Here is a 13,814-nt window from a genome sequence, read left to right as displayed (position 1 = left end):
TTGAGGTTGAGACTGCCATAATGTGTCATTGGAGATATTTTGTGTCAAAGGCAAGTTATGTCTTTTTAGAATAGGATCTATTTTTAAGAGTGGTTAATTGTTGTCATCAAAATTCAATAGTGTCATTAAAAATAAAATCTTTATTTCAATTTTAATTGGGTGCATTATCACTAGTACGCGACGTCCATCTTGGGGGGTCAGGTATTTTTATTATGGAGAAAAATAATATTTTGATAAAAAAGTTTCCAAGTTCAGAGTTTCACAAATGGCAGATTAAGCTACAATTGATCCTCATTGAAAAATATCTATGGGATGTGGTAAGTGGAGCAACGACAAAACCAACTAATGTTGATGAACTTGCAAAGTGAACTACTAAGGATCGAAGGGCAATTGCTATAATTGGTCTTGGACTGTCAGATACATACCTCCATCATATCAACTTAAAAAAGACCTCAAAGGAAGTGTGGGATGGTTTGAATGTCATGTTTGGATCACAAGCAACGAACGCAAAGACGAGCTTAAAGCAAAAAATTGTTCAAGCTAAAATGGTAGAAGGAGATAATATTGTTCAACATATCAGTAAGTTTCATTCTCTGTTGAATCAACTAGCTAGGATAAACACTACAGTGGATGATGATGATGCTAAAGCTATTCTGTTAAATAGCATGACTCCTAGTTATAGTAATATTGTATTCACATTGAACAAAGTAAATGCTAGCCTAGAAGATACAATATCTACTCTAATTGATGAAGGAGCAAAGAAAATGGACCCAGTTTTAAAGGAAACTGCAATGTTTGGTACAAATAAGCCTAATTGTTCCTTCAAATCCAATTCTTCTACATCAAAGGGACACAGTTTTTTGAAGAATAGAATTATGTGTTACTATTGTAAGAAGAAAGGATACATTGTTATGAATTGCATTCAATGTGCCAAGGATCTCCTTGATGGCAAACTAAATACAGATAAGGCATTAGTTGCAAATGAAGATGAAGAATACCTTCATGGGATGGCTACTGAAGATCCTCCACACAAAGATAGCGAGGAGGAATATGTTCTCTAAATAAAATCAACTGGAGGTTGGAGGCATATGAGGCTGGAGAAAATTCAATGACCTCTCGTCAGTCACTAGCGATGGGGTCATGAAACTGCATTAGTAACAAAACAACTTGTGCCAAAATGACTAAAGCCAAGATCGGTTTCCAGGTGGCAGTGGCAACTGTCTCATATCATTTGTGATTAAAGTAGCAATGATCTCAAATGGTGGTTGCATCCATGACAACAAATACTTGGTTCTCAAGCTTTGTAAATTATGGATGGATGTATTTTCTCCCCATTCATAAGATGATGTAAGTGGTTGCATGTGTTTGTCCCCAATTGCTATTGTTGGTTGTTTGTGAATGGATGTGTATGTCCCCATTCACAATATGACTAGATGTGTTTGCCCCCAGTCATAAGAGTTGGTAATAATGATTGGATGTGTTTGTCCCCAATTATAATTGAGCATATTTGTGTGTCCTTGTTCATGATTGATGTTGGATAGATGTGTTTGTCCCTATCCAAATTTGATGTAATACCTTGGGTAGATGTGTTAGTCCCTATCCTTGGTTCCATAGGTAGATGTGTTTGTCCCTATCCTTAGATGAAAGTATAGTGAGCATAGTGAGGCTTGTTCCACTATTGCTTCACATGAGTAGATGTGTTTGTCCCTAATCTTAGCTTATAGTGTTTGGTGAGCTACTATGTGTGGTCATCAGGTATTGTGATGTACTCTCACCCCATGTCCACACTAATGGGAGGTGTTGGGAATTAGTGTTTACATCTAGGTGTTAGGAATATTAGAATGTATAAAATAATTTGGTGTTATAATATTAAGTTGTTTATTAACAACTAAATATTATTAATAGTTTGGTAGGTTTGTTGTTTGTTGAATGGGTTATTGTTTTTGTGATACGATAGGGAGGTTGTTTAGGAGGTTTCCTATAAAGTAGGGGCATGAAACTCCTATATATATGTAATGCATTTGAATGAAAAAAGATGAAGAAGAAGCACGGTATTCTGTGTGTTTACATTTTGTGTCGCTTCTATTAATCTGCCTAAAATTTCTATGAGATGTAGAAATGGGAGATAGAATCAAGAATTTTTACAACATTGAGAATTAGAATTTCATTGTCGTTCATGCCAAAGACTTGGTAGCACATAATCTAGTGGAACAAAGTGACAAATTTTATCCTTAATATTTTGCATCTTAGTTTACTTGTCTACATTTTAATAATAATTCGATTGTAATGCATTTCCCACTACTAAAGATAACTTTTAATCTTTTGAGCAGTTTCCAAGATATAAATGTGTGTTCAATTCTCTTTCCTAACATTATTTCATTTTGGTTTGGTCTCTCCTAGTCATGTGCCCCCATTGTTGATGCTAAAGGCAATGACCCTATCAGCCCTAATCCCCTATTAAGGATTTGTACTTTTGTGGAGCTCACAATTTTTCTCAAGTGGCCAAGTCTAGTCCTACTCACCCTCAACATGTGAATTTCCCTCTCTTATGTGTCAATCCTTATTTGACGGTGGTTTGTTTTGTGGTTGTTGTTGAAGACAAATATTTATACTAGCATAGAGGCTTGGTATGTTGTTATCTTTCCAACTTGCATAGTTGGGTTTTGGGTTCTTGGAATCCCCTTGTGGTTGCTAAGTTTGAGCTCTTCCCCTATGCTAAAAATTTTTTAATTGCTTATTTTTCCTCGTCTGAGGACAAAAAATTGGTGTTGGGTCAACTTCAGGCTTAGGAGAGCACTCTGTCTCAAAAAAATCTTGGTCAACCTCCTTTAATCCCCTTACCAAACCAATAAATGTGTGTTTAGTGTGGGTTAGACTTCCAATTTTTCCCTCCATTTTTGGGAGGATTCTTGTTAAGAGACCATTAGCAACTCTATTGGTTGTTTTTTGAATGTTAATGATTTCACTTCGTACATGGGGCACTCTACTTTCACTCACATTTTGGTAAATGTTGATATCTCTAAGCCAGTTCATGGGGATGTGGTTCTAATGGTTGGGATATGCCTTGGACTCAATTTCTTGATTATGAGGGCCTCTCTTTTCAATTCCATTTCTTTGCAACTAGTCACTAGGCTTTGGATTGCTTTGTTTTGCTCTGTAAAGGACATACTACTTGGTGAAGTAATTCTATTGGTGATCATTTTACTATCCAAGCTCATGATTCTTTAACAGATGGCTCCTCTCAAGATTTGTATGATTGTATTGCTTCTAGTGTGGCTTTGTTGAGTCCTAAGGACCCTACTATGGTTCTTCCTGCTCCAACCTCACTACTTGTTTCACTAGCCACTTATGTTTATATCTAGACTCCTTTGGTGGATGATGATTGTCTTTCACCTTGTCATCTTGTTGCTACCACTTTGTTTGTTCTTGGATCTCCCATGGGCAATCTCCTCTTATTTTACTTTCAAGTGGGATGTTGGAAGATATTATTGCTTGGAATATTGTTTGTAGGAGGAAAGGTACTTCTACCTCTTCTTGCACTCTTACTCATTAAGTGAATGAGAAGTCCTTGGTATAGGGTCGGGACCCTTGTTTACTGTTGGTTCTTTGCCCTGACAAAAAACATTTCTAGTCTTTGCTCGGTTTTCCCAGTCTTACTAATAGTGAGACTTTTCCTTCTTATCTCTATGGTTGTTATCCTTCTTGCCTCTATGGTTCTTATAATAACAAGATCAGGGCCCTTTCCAATTTTATTGGTGCAGCAGCACCTAGTTTTGCTTATACTCTCCATTTTTTGGTATTTTTCATGCTTAAGTGTCTTGTTAGTTTTGAAATGTTGTCATAGGTTGTTTTGAGTCTTTTAATAGTTTTTTGATCTCATTTTGTGCTTGAGATATCAATTTTTGTTTTCCTAAGGTTTGAGTTGTCAGTTTTGTGCTCCTAGGCCAAATAAGGCTAAAAAGTGGAAAATTGCCTTATAGGCTTAGCCATGCTTTGGAAAGCATTTAAACATGTTTATAAAGTGTTTTTAATCATTCCTAGGTGATTTTGGAAGGTTGGTTGAGTTATGTTTCTCAAATTGCCACTTGGAACAACAAAAGTTGTCATTCTTGCTTGTAAAAGTTGTCATTTTGGACACTTTTTGTAAAAAGAAGACAAAAATGCCTTATGTCCATACAAGACTTAATAAGTACCTCAAAATTCTATTTATATTCCTCCCTCTTCTTTGTATAGGGTTGACTTTTGTACTTTCTAACATAATCAATTGAAAGAGCAGGATTTTTTTCTGATTTTTCTCATGTTTTGCACTCCATTTGTATAGCAGTCCGTACTGGGGCTTCTCCTTTCCATACTATACATTTTGGAAAGTGGATTTCTTTTATACTCAATTCTCTACATGTAATTAGTTTGCAGGTTTTGAATTTGGAAGTTGGTTGTACATAATAGTTTCATTTTTGCTCCTTGACTGCCCTGTCAAGGGTTTTGGACTCCAAAATGCATCAACTTGTCTAAATCCAGGTTTGGGCTCCCATGGGTTGACTTAGACAAGTTGTATTGCACATCTACAATATAAATATTTCATATTTTGGCCAGGGTTGTGAAAAAGAAGTGCCTTTGAGCATATGCTAGGCAAGTTGGTGATGGATTTGACTAGCAATGTGAACAAAGACCAAACTTGTTTGTGCTTAAAGATCAATTTGAGTGAGAAAAATTAAGGCAGAGGTCTGCACTAGTCTCCTTAGAGTTTTAGATGTATTTGGAGCTCCAAACAATGTTTATTTTGATGACTCAATGATGAACAATAAGTACCAAACCGATACTGAGAGGGGGGGGTGAATCAATACAGTCACAAAACTTTTCCCAAATCAGTTTGACTGCAAACACTACAAATGTTTAACAGACAGTAACACCAGTCTGAAACAGAGTGCGACCGGTAAAGCTAAGAATGACTGTGACAAGCATTAACCGGTCAATCACTTAGCTTTCCACTTAACTTAATACTACACTTCCATTTCACCCTTATGCATGAAGAGGTAATCTATCATTAGAAATATAATAACAGGTAGCTCAGCATGATTTACCTTCAGACACAAATCACTTAAATCATCACATGAAAAATACTAAACATGACACACAGATTTTTCACGTGGAAACCCAACTAGGAAAAACCACGGTGGGGATGAATACACACAAGCTGCTTTTGAACTCTTTAGAAGTCCGCTCTATTAGGAGCCTAGTCTGGTTAAAGACTGTTACAACAGGTTCTGCTAGGAACCGATCCTGTTAGAGATCACCCGGTTAAGGGATGGCTAAATACCCGATTAAGGGTTAAACCCTGTTAGAGGTTACCTTGTTAGAGGATTTCAAGAACTCAATGAGTTTGAGTCACCCTGTTAAAGGATTTACAAGAAGTTGGTTAAAGCTACCCGGTTAAGGGATTTTCCAACTGTTGAAGTGGTTAAAGATCAACAGGTATTACAATGATTTGATAATAGCTCTCAATGCCTAATGCAGATCCACTTAAGTTCCTTCCTTCTGCACACACACTATGCAGGAATCAATCCTCTTATCTCATCTGGTCTAGCAAGAATCACGTATCTCTGTACTTAGATACACACACACAATTTCCCAACAACCTTAGTATGAAACACAACATCGATCTTATAGGAAACAAGTAGGTCGGTAGCATAAACCCTAAATCCTAAACATTTAGGTTAGGCAGTTTAGGCGGTTCAATCTTGGCCATTGAACACTTTGCATTTGAATACAATGGTCTTGAACAGATCTCAAGATGTTCTCCATTGTTTGTTCATAAAGGCGATAACCCATCACGTGTTCTCCACCATTTACAGGGACTTTGCACATTCCCGAGGTAGATAGGATCAATCTCCTTCATGCAAGATCCTTCACGTGCACAAGGTTGACGTGGCAACATGACCTAATCTTGATTAAAATGCTAGCTCATCACATAATGTCATCGGTTGAATCACACAAGCTTGGAACACTTCAACCGGAAACCCTTAAGCTAAGACTACCAACCGATAGTCATCCCATATTAAGCCTTACTAGAAAACATTCCATATGTCGGTTCACATTCCATCATACCGGTTCACTTGGACAAACATACCGCTTCACCTACTTCTCATATACCGGTTTATACCGCTATACCGGTTCTCTTTGCCAACTACTTAGCTTCAATATACACGTACACTCCTTTGCACATATACCGGTTCACCACATTATACCGGTTCACTTTTCAACATATTGTCGATTCACACTCATGTATATTGACATCAATGACAACATAATATCATCATGTCAACATACTCTGCACAAATGCCAACATATTTCACCTTGCAAAAGTGTTGAGTTGTGGCTGGCAGCGAGTATGCAGTTTTGGGAATTTAATGTCTTTTGAATCCAAAAATTGCTTTATGGATGTTTTGATGCTTTGGAATCTTGTGACAAGTGTTAAAAATGTGTTTGGATGTTTCTACATGCTTGGGTGAAGGTCTCTATGAAGTTCTAACCCTTCAAAGTGCAGGAAAAATAGTGAATTAGCAGTGACAGTGCTCATAACAGTCATTTTACTACCTTTTTCAGTTTGCATAGCAAGTGTTTGATGTAATGTCATGCAGGACAGAGTTGGAGAATTATTCAAAATGATGTGGCAAAGGTTCCATGATAGTTTGGAAGCTTTACTTGAGGTTTAGGAGAGAATTCCTATGTTTCATGTGCTAAACCCTCTCAAACCCTATTTCCTTGCCTAAAAATGTGGACAGTCACTATACTACCTTCAGATGGGCTAAGACCATAAAAATATTTGAGCTTGGACCTTGTAGACACCTTCCAAATCAGGTTCCAAGGTTGTCTTGGTCATCGTTACACTACACAAGCAAAAATCACTCCAATTAGCCCCCACGAGCTAGTAGCCTTTTAGCCTTGTTTTAACTAAAAAGTGAACCTGATTGCCCCAAGGGAGTTAGAACCTTCCAAACTTGTGTAAAATAGTTGAAAGACACTCAAGGAGCCTAATTCAATCAAAATTAACCATTTAGAAATGTGGACCTATGGTGGAGGGTTTGAGTAACATTGAGGAAGCAAGCTAGAACAAAGGAGTATAACACATAATGGGGTGGTTGCTTGAGAAGAGGTGTGGATGTTGAAGTTTGTTATTGAAAACACTAATTGAACACAAAGAAGAGCATATCCTCTGGGTCCTTTTCATTGATTAACCCAATTTAGACTTATTGAGCAACTTCTCACTCAATCTCCCTATCATAGTGGTATCGGAGCCTGAGAAAGATTCAGGTGAACAAAGAAAACAAATTGACTTAGGATTAATAGAATCCTTAGAAGCAAACATGGTGACTAACGCTGAGTTAGCCAAGAAGCTCGAAGACCAAGAAGAATAAAATAGAGCACTCAAGGAGAGGTTGGAGCAGCTAGCAACAAAACTAGTTGAAGTTGAAGTCAAGACTGAAGAAGTCCATGATAAGGTTGGAGATAAGGGGAAAATGGTGGCAATAGAAGATGAGGTTCCCATACCTGACCCTGTTCTTGAGCAAGAACCATTCTTGAAGGCTTTGAGAGACATGAGTGGTAGAACCTTAGAGGGAGTGGCTCTTTTCAATGGAAAGATGGATCCTGGTGCTCTTACAGAATGGGTTGAAGGCTTGGAAAACCATTTTGAATGTGATGGAATAATTGAAGCACAAAAGGTTAAAGTAGCAAAATCAAGGTTGAGAGGGGCAGCCTTAACTTGGTGGAAGTTTATTCAAGAGGAAAGGGTGAAAGAGGGTAAGAAACCAATAGCCACCTGGAAAGCAATGGTAACCAAAATTAGAGAAACCTATCTTCCTAAAGACTATGAAATCCAACTACATAGGAAAAGACAAAACTTGAGACAAAAAGACTTAGATGTCAGTAGCTACATTGAGGAATTTCATAAACTATGCATGAGATCCAAGGTAGTAGAGGATGAGAGTATAAGAGTAGCAAGGTATTTGAAAGGATTGAGATGGAACATACAAGAAGAGATGAAATTGTTATGTCCACAAACAGTTCACAAGTGTTATCAACTAGCACTCAAATTGGAAGAGAAGAATAAGAGAAAGCAAGAACAAAGCAACAGAGGAAGAGGTAGGGGAAGAGATGGTAGAGGCCATAGAGGAAGTTTAGGTGGAAGAGGAGATCAAAGGTCCCAAGTAGAATCCAAACTTATTAAGCAAAGTGGGGAATTTAACAAGAGCAGCTCTAGAGGAAGGGGATCTAGCAACCCAAGGTAGAGGTAGATCTAGTGGACTAGGAAGAGGGTCCTACTTCTCCACCATGAAATGCTACAACTGTCAGAAGTTGGGGCACCCTGCCTACAGATGTCTAGAGAAACCCACTTCATCACAAGGAGGTGAAAGAAAAGTGAATTATGTGCAAGAAAATGTAGCAAGTAGAAAAGCTCATGAAGTGAGCTTAACATCAGAAGATGGTGAGAGTTTGATGATGAGAAGAGTCTTGATGAAGGAGCCAATCAAGGAGGAACCTACTCAAAGAAGGTCATTGTTTAGAATTAAGTGCAAGATCATGGGAAAGGTATGCAAGGTGGTCATTGATTCAAGATCCACAGATAACATAGTTTCAAAAGAAGCAGTGAGTAAACTCAAGCTAGAAAGAATCCCTCACACACATCCCTACAGAGTCACATGGTTGAATAGGGAGCAACATGTTCTTGTCAATGAACAAACATGGGTAGAATTCACTATAGGAGGGTATCAAGATAAGTTATTATATTATATTCTTCCAATGGATGCTTGCCATCTACTTCTTGGTAGAGCTTGGCAATTTGACAGGTTAGCCATACACAATGGTGAAAAGAAATTTTACTCATTTCAAAAGGATGGTGTTCCATACAAAATTCATTCTATAAATGAAGAGAAAGAGGGCAGCAAGTCAAAGAATCATAATGTTTTAATAGTGAATGAGAAAGAGTTTATTAACACACTTGAAGAGGGTAAAGGAGTGGGATTTGCACTCATAGTGACACCCAAGGAAGAAAAGAAGGAGAAGAAGGTTGAAATACCACAAGAAGTGTAGCAAATACTTGATAACTTTAAAGAAATTATAAGGGATGGAACACCTGCAACCTTACCACCTCCTTGAGCCATTAGCCATCAAATAGACTTCATAACAGGAGCCTCTTTACCAAACAAAGTAGCCTATAAGATGACACCTAAGAAGAACAAAGAAGTGGCAAGACAAGTGCAAGAACTCCTAGATCAAAATTTGATAAGAAAAAGTATAAGTCCTTGTGCAGTACCTGTCATTTTAGCACCTAAGAAAGGAGGTACTTGGAGATTATGCACAGATTCAAGAGTCATTAATAGAATCACTATCAGGTATAGATTTCCTATTCCAAAGATTGATGATTTGATGGATTGTTTGGGAGCTGCAAATTATTTCACAAAAATTGACCTCAAAAGTGGTTATCACCAGATCAGGATAAAAGAGGTGATGAATGGAAAATAGCCTTCAAAACAAATGAGAGTCTTTATGAGTGGCTAGTTATGCCATTTGGTCTTTCTAATGCCCCAAGTACATTCATGAGACTCATGAATGAAGTGTTGCATGATTTCATTGGTAAATTTGTAGTGGTGTACTTAGATGACATTCTAATTTTCAGTAAAACTCAAGAAGAGCATTTGAAGCATCTTAAAATTGTTTGAACAAATTATATGATGAACAACTGACAATCGATTTGGAAAAGTGTGATTTTATGAAACAGGAATTGGTTTATCTTGGCTTTGTGATCTCGGGTGGAGATTTAAAAATAGATAAAACCAAGGTGGAAGCCATCACAAATTGGCCTACACCCAAATCAGCAAGTGATGTCCTAATTTTTCATGGCTTAGCACAATTCTACAAGAAGTTCATCAGAGGATTTAGTGAAATTTGTGCACCAATGCTTGATACTATAAAAGGTGGGGCTAAGGTAAAGTTTCAGTGGACAGATGCAGCAAACAAGGGGTTTGATTCTTGAACTTTTGAAAACCAAGGTTGCTTCTCAACCAGTGCTCATACTTCCTAGTTTTGACAAGTGATTTGCCATTGAATGTGATGCTAGTAATATTGCAGTAAGTGCAGTGTTGAGTCAGGATAATAGACCCATAGCTTTCTTTAGTGAAAAGTTGAATTATGCTAAAAAGAAGTACTCTTCATATGATTTGGAACTCTATGCTTTAGTTCAAGCACTTAGAAAGTGGAGACATTATTTGCTTCCAAAGGAGTTTGTTGTTTATATAGATAATCAGGCTTTGAGTTTCTTGAATTCACAAGATAAGTTAAATCATAGGCATGTTAAATGGGTTGAGTACTTACAATAATACACTTTTACTCTTAAGCACAAGACAGGACAATGCAATAAGGTAGAAGATGCTTTGAGTAGAAGGCTTCTAACAGTGCAGGAAGTACAAGTTCAAAGTATTGGCATAGAGTGCTTCAAAGGAATGTATCCTGATGATGAAGATTTTCCAGCCATCTATAAGGTTTGTCAAGCATTTGATAATTATTTTCATAGTGAATATGTTGATTATACCTTGCAAAATGGTTTGTTGTTTAAAGGTGGGCAGCTATGTGTTCCTAAAAGCTCAATGAGGGAGAATATGATTCAAGAAAAGCACAATGGGCATTTGAGTGGACATTTTGGTCTCAACAAAACATTGAAGTTGGTGCAACGTTTCTATTATTGGCCTAAAATATAGCGAGATGTCAGAAGGTATGTGGAGCAACATATGGTTTGTCAGAAGGCAAAAGGTACTACTTCTAATGCTGGTCTTTATCAGCCTCTTCCAATTCCTACAAGGCCTTGGGAATGTGTTAGCATAGATTTTGTGGTAGGCTTACCTAAGACTCAAGCTGGTTTTGATAGCATTTTTGTGATTGTGGATAGATTTAGTAAAATGGCACACTTTATTCCTTTCAAAAATACACATGATGCTAGTCATATAGCCTATTTGTTTTTCAAGGAAGTGATTAGAATCCATGGTTTACCTTCTAGCATTGTTTCTAATAAAGATGTTAAGTTTCTTGGCCATTTTTGGAAGACATTGTGGAAAAGATTGGGTACTAATATTTCTTTTGGTTCAGCTTATCACCCACAGATTGATGGCCAAAATGAGGTGGTCAATAGGACTCTTGGAAACCTATTAAGGTGTTTAACAAAGGAATATGGCCAAAGTTGGGATCAGCTCATCCATCAAGCAAAATTTGCATATAATGATAGTGTTAACAGGTCAACTGGTAAGAGTCCCTTTGAAATTGTTTATGGTATGCACCCAAGGGGTGTCATGGAGTTAAGGGATCTTGGTAACTTGCAGCAAAAGAGTGGTACAGCAGATGACGGGGCTCAATCAATGAAGGAAGTTCATGAGAAAATGAGAAAAACTCTTCAAGATACCTCACAAAAAGTGAAAGCTAGAGTGGATGCATCAAAGAGGGATATTCAATTTTTAGTTGGGGACTTTGTGATGGTGCATTTGAACAAGTATAGATTGCAAAAGGGAGTTCCCAGCAAGCTCCAAATGAGGTGGATAGGTCCTTGCAAGATATTGGCTAAGTATGGTTCTAATGCATATAAAATTGATTTGCCTATTGATCTTTCTTTGTCTCCTATTTTCAATGTTTCATATTTGGTGGCATTCAAAGGTCAGCTTCCTAAGGAGGATGATAGAGTTTCAGATGTTCACAAGTCACTTTCAGACTTGTCTTTGCCTCCTCCATCCATTCCTCAAGCTTAACAGGTGTTGGATTCCAGAGTTTACAAGAGGACTCGCCATTAAGTGTACATGGAGCATCTCATCAAGTGGAAAGATAAACCACTTTCAGAAGCCACTTGGGTACATGAGTCTGAGTTCTCTAAGTCTATAATTCTTTCTTCTTTTCTTCCTCATAGAGTCACATGACTTCTTTGTCTTTGGGGGAGTATGGTGCAGGAGCACCTAGTTTTGCTTATACTCTCCATTTTTTGGTATTTTTCATGCTTAAGTGTCTTGTTAGTTTTTAAATGTTGTCATAGGTTGTTTTGAGTTTTTTCATAGATTTTTTATCTCATTTTGTGCTTGAGAGATCAATTTTTGTTTTCCTAAGGTTTGAGTTGTCAGTTTTGTGCTCCTAGGCCAAATAAGGCTAAAAAGTGGAAAATTCCCTCATAGGCTTAGTCATGCTTTGGAAAGCATTGAAACATGTTTATAAAGTTTTTATAATCATTCCTAGGTAATTTTGGAAGGTTGGTTGAGTTAGGTTGCTCAAATTTCCACTTGGAGCAACAAAAGTTGTCATTCTTGCTTGTAAAAGTTGTCATTCTGGACACTTTTTTGTAAAAAGAAGACAAAAATGCATTATTTCCATATAGGACTTGATAACTACCTCCAAATTATATTTATATGCCTCCCTCTTCTTTTTATAGGGTTGTATTTTGTACTTTCTAACATAATCAATTGAAAGAGCAGGCTTTTTTCTGATTTTTCTCATGTTTTGCACTCCATTTGTATAGCAGTTCGTACTGGGGCTTCTCCTTTCCATACTGTACCTTTTGGAAAGTGGATTTATTGTATATTCAATTCTCTACATGTAACTAGTTTGCAAGTTTTGAATTTGGAAGTTGGTTGTACAAAATAGTTTCATTTTTGCCCCCTTGACTGCCCTGTCAAGGGTTTTGGACTCCAAAACACAGATCAACTTGCCTAAATCCAGGTTTGGGCTCCCATGGGTGGACTTAGACAAGTTGTATTGCACATCTACAATGTAAATACTTCATATTTTGGCCAGGGTTGTGAAAAAGAAGTGCCTTTGAGCATATGTTAGGCAAGTTGGTGATGGATTTGACTAGCAATGTGAACAAAGACCAAACTTGTTTGTGCTCAAAGATCAATTTGAGTGAGAAAAATTAAGGAAGAGGTCTGCACTAGTCTCCTTGGATTTTTAGATGTATTTGGAGCTCCAAACAATGTTTATTTCACCTTGCAAAAGTGTTGAGTTGTGGTTGGCAGCGAGTACCTAGTTTTGGGAATTTAATGTCTTTTGAGTCCAAAAATTGCTTTATGGATGTGTTCATGCTTTGGAATATTGTGAAAAGTGTTAACAATGTGTTTGGATGTTTCTACATGCTTGGGTGAAGGCCTCTATGAAATTCTAACCCTTCAAAGTGCAAGAAAAACAGTGAATTAGTAGTGACAGTGCTCATAACAGTCATTTTACTACCTTTTTCAGTTTGCATAGCAAGTGTTTGATGTACTGTCATGCAGAAAAGAGTTGGAGAATTTTTAAAAATGATGTGGCAGAGGTTTCATGATAGTTTGGAAGCTTGACTTGAGGTTTGGGAGAGAATTCCTATGTTTCATGTGCTAAACCCTCTCAAAACCCTATTTCCTTGCCTAAAAATGTGGACAATCACTATACTACCTTTAGAGGGGCTAAGACCATACAAATATTTGATCTTGGACCTTGTAGACACCTTCCAAATCAGGTTCCAAGGTTGTCTTGGTTATCGTTGCACTACACAAGCAAAAATCACTCCAATTAGGCCTCCACGGGCTAGTAGCCTTTTAGCCTTGTTTTAACTAAAAAGTGAACCCAATTTCCCCAAGGGAATTGGAACCTTCCAAACTTGTGTAAAACAAATGAAAGAAACTCAAGGAGCCTAATTCAATCAAAATTAACCATTTAGAAATGTGGACCTATGGTGGAGGGTTTGAGTAACATTGAGGAAGCAAGCTAGAACAAGGGAGTATAACACATAATGGGGTGGTTGCTTGAGAAGAGTT

The sequence above is a fragment of the Cryptomeria japonica genome, chromosome 8 (genome assembly GCF_030272615.1).
Source record: "Cryptomeria japonica chromosome 8, Sugi_1.0, whole genome shotgun sequence".
In the NCBI taxonomy this organism is placed as follows: Eukaryota; Viridiplantae; Streptophyta; class Pinopsida; order Cupressales; family Cupressaceae; genus Cryptomeria; species Cryptomeria japonica.
The sequence above is the reverse complement of the archived record's forward strand: the minus strand, read 5'-3'. Positions refer to the sequence as shown.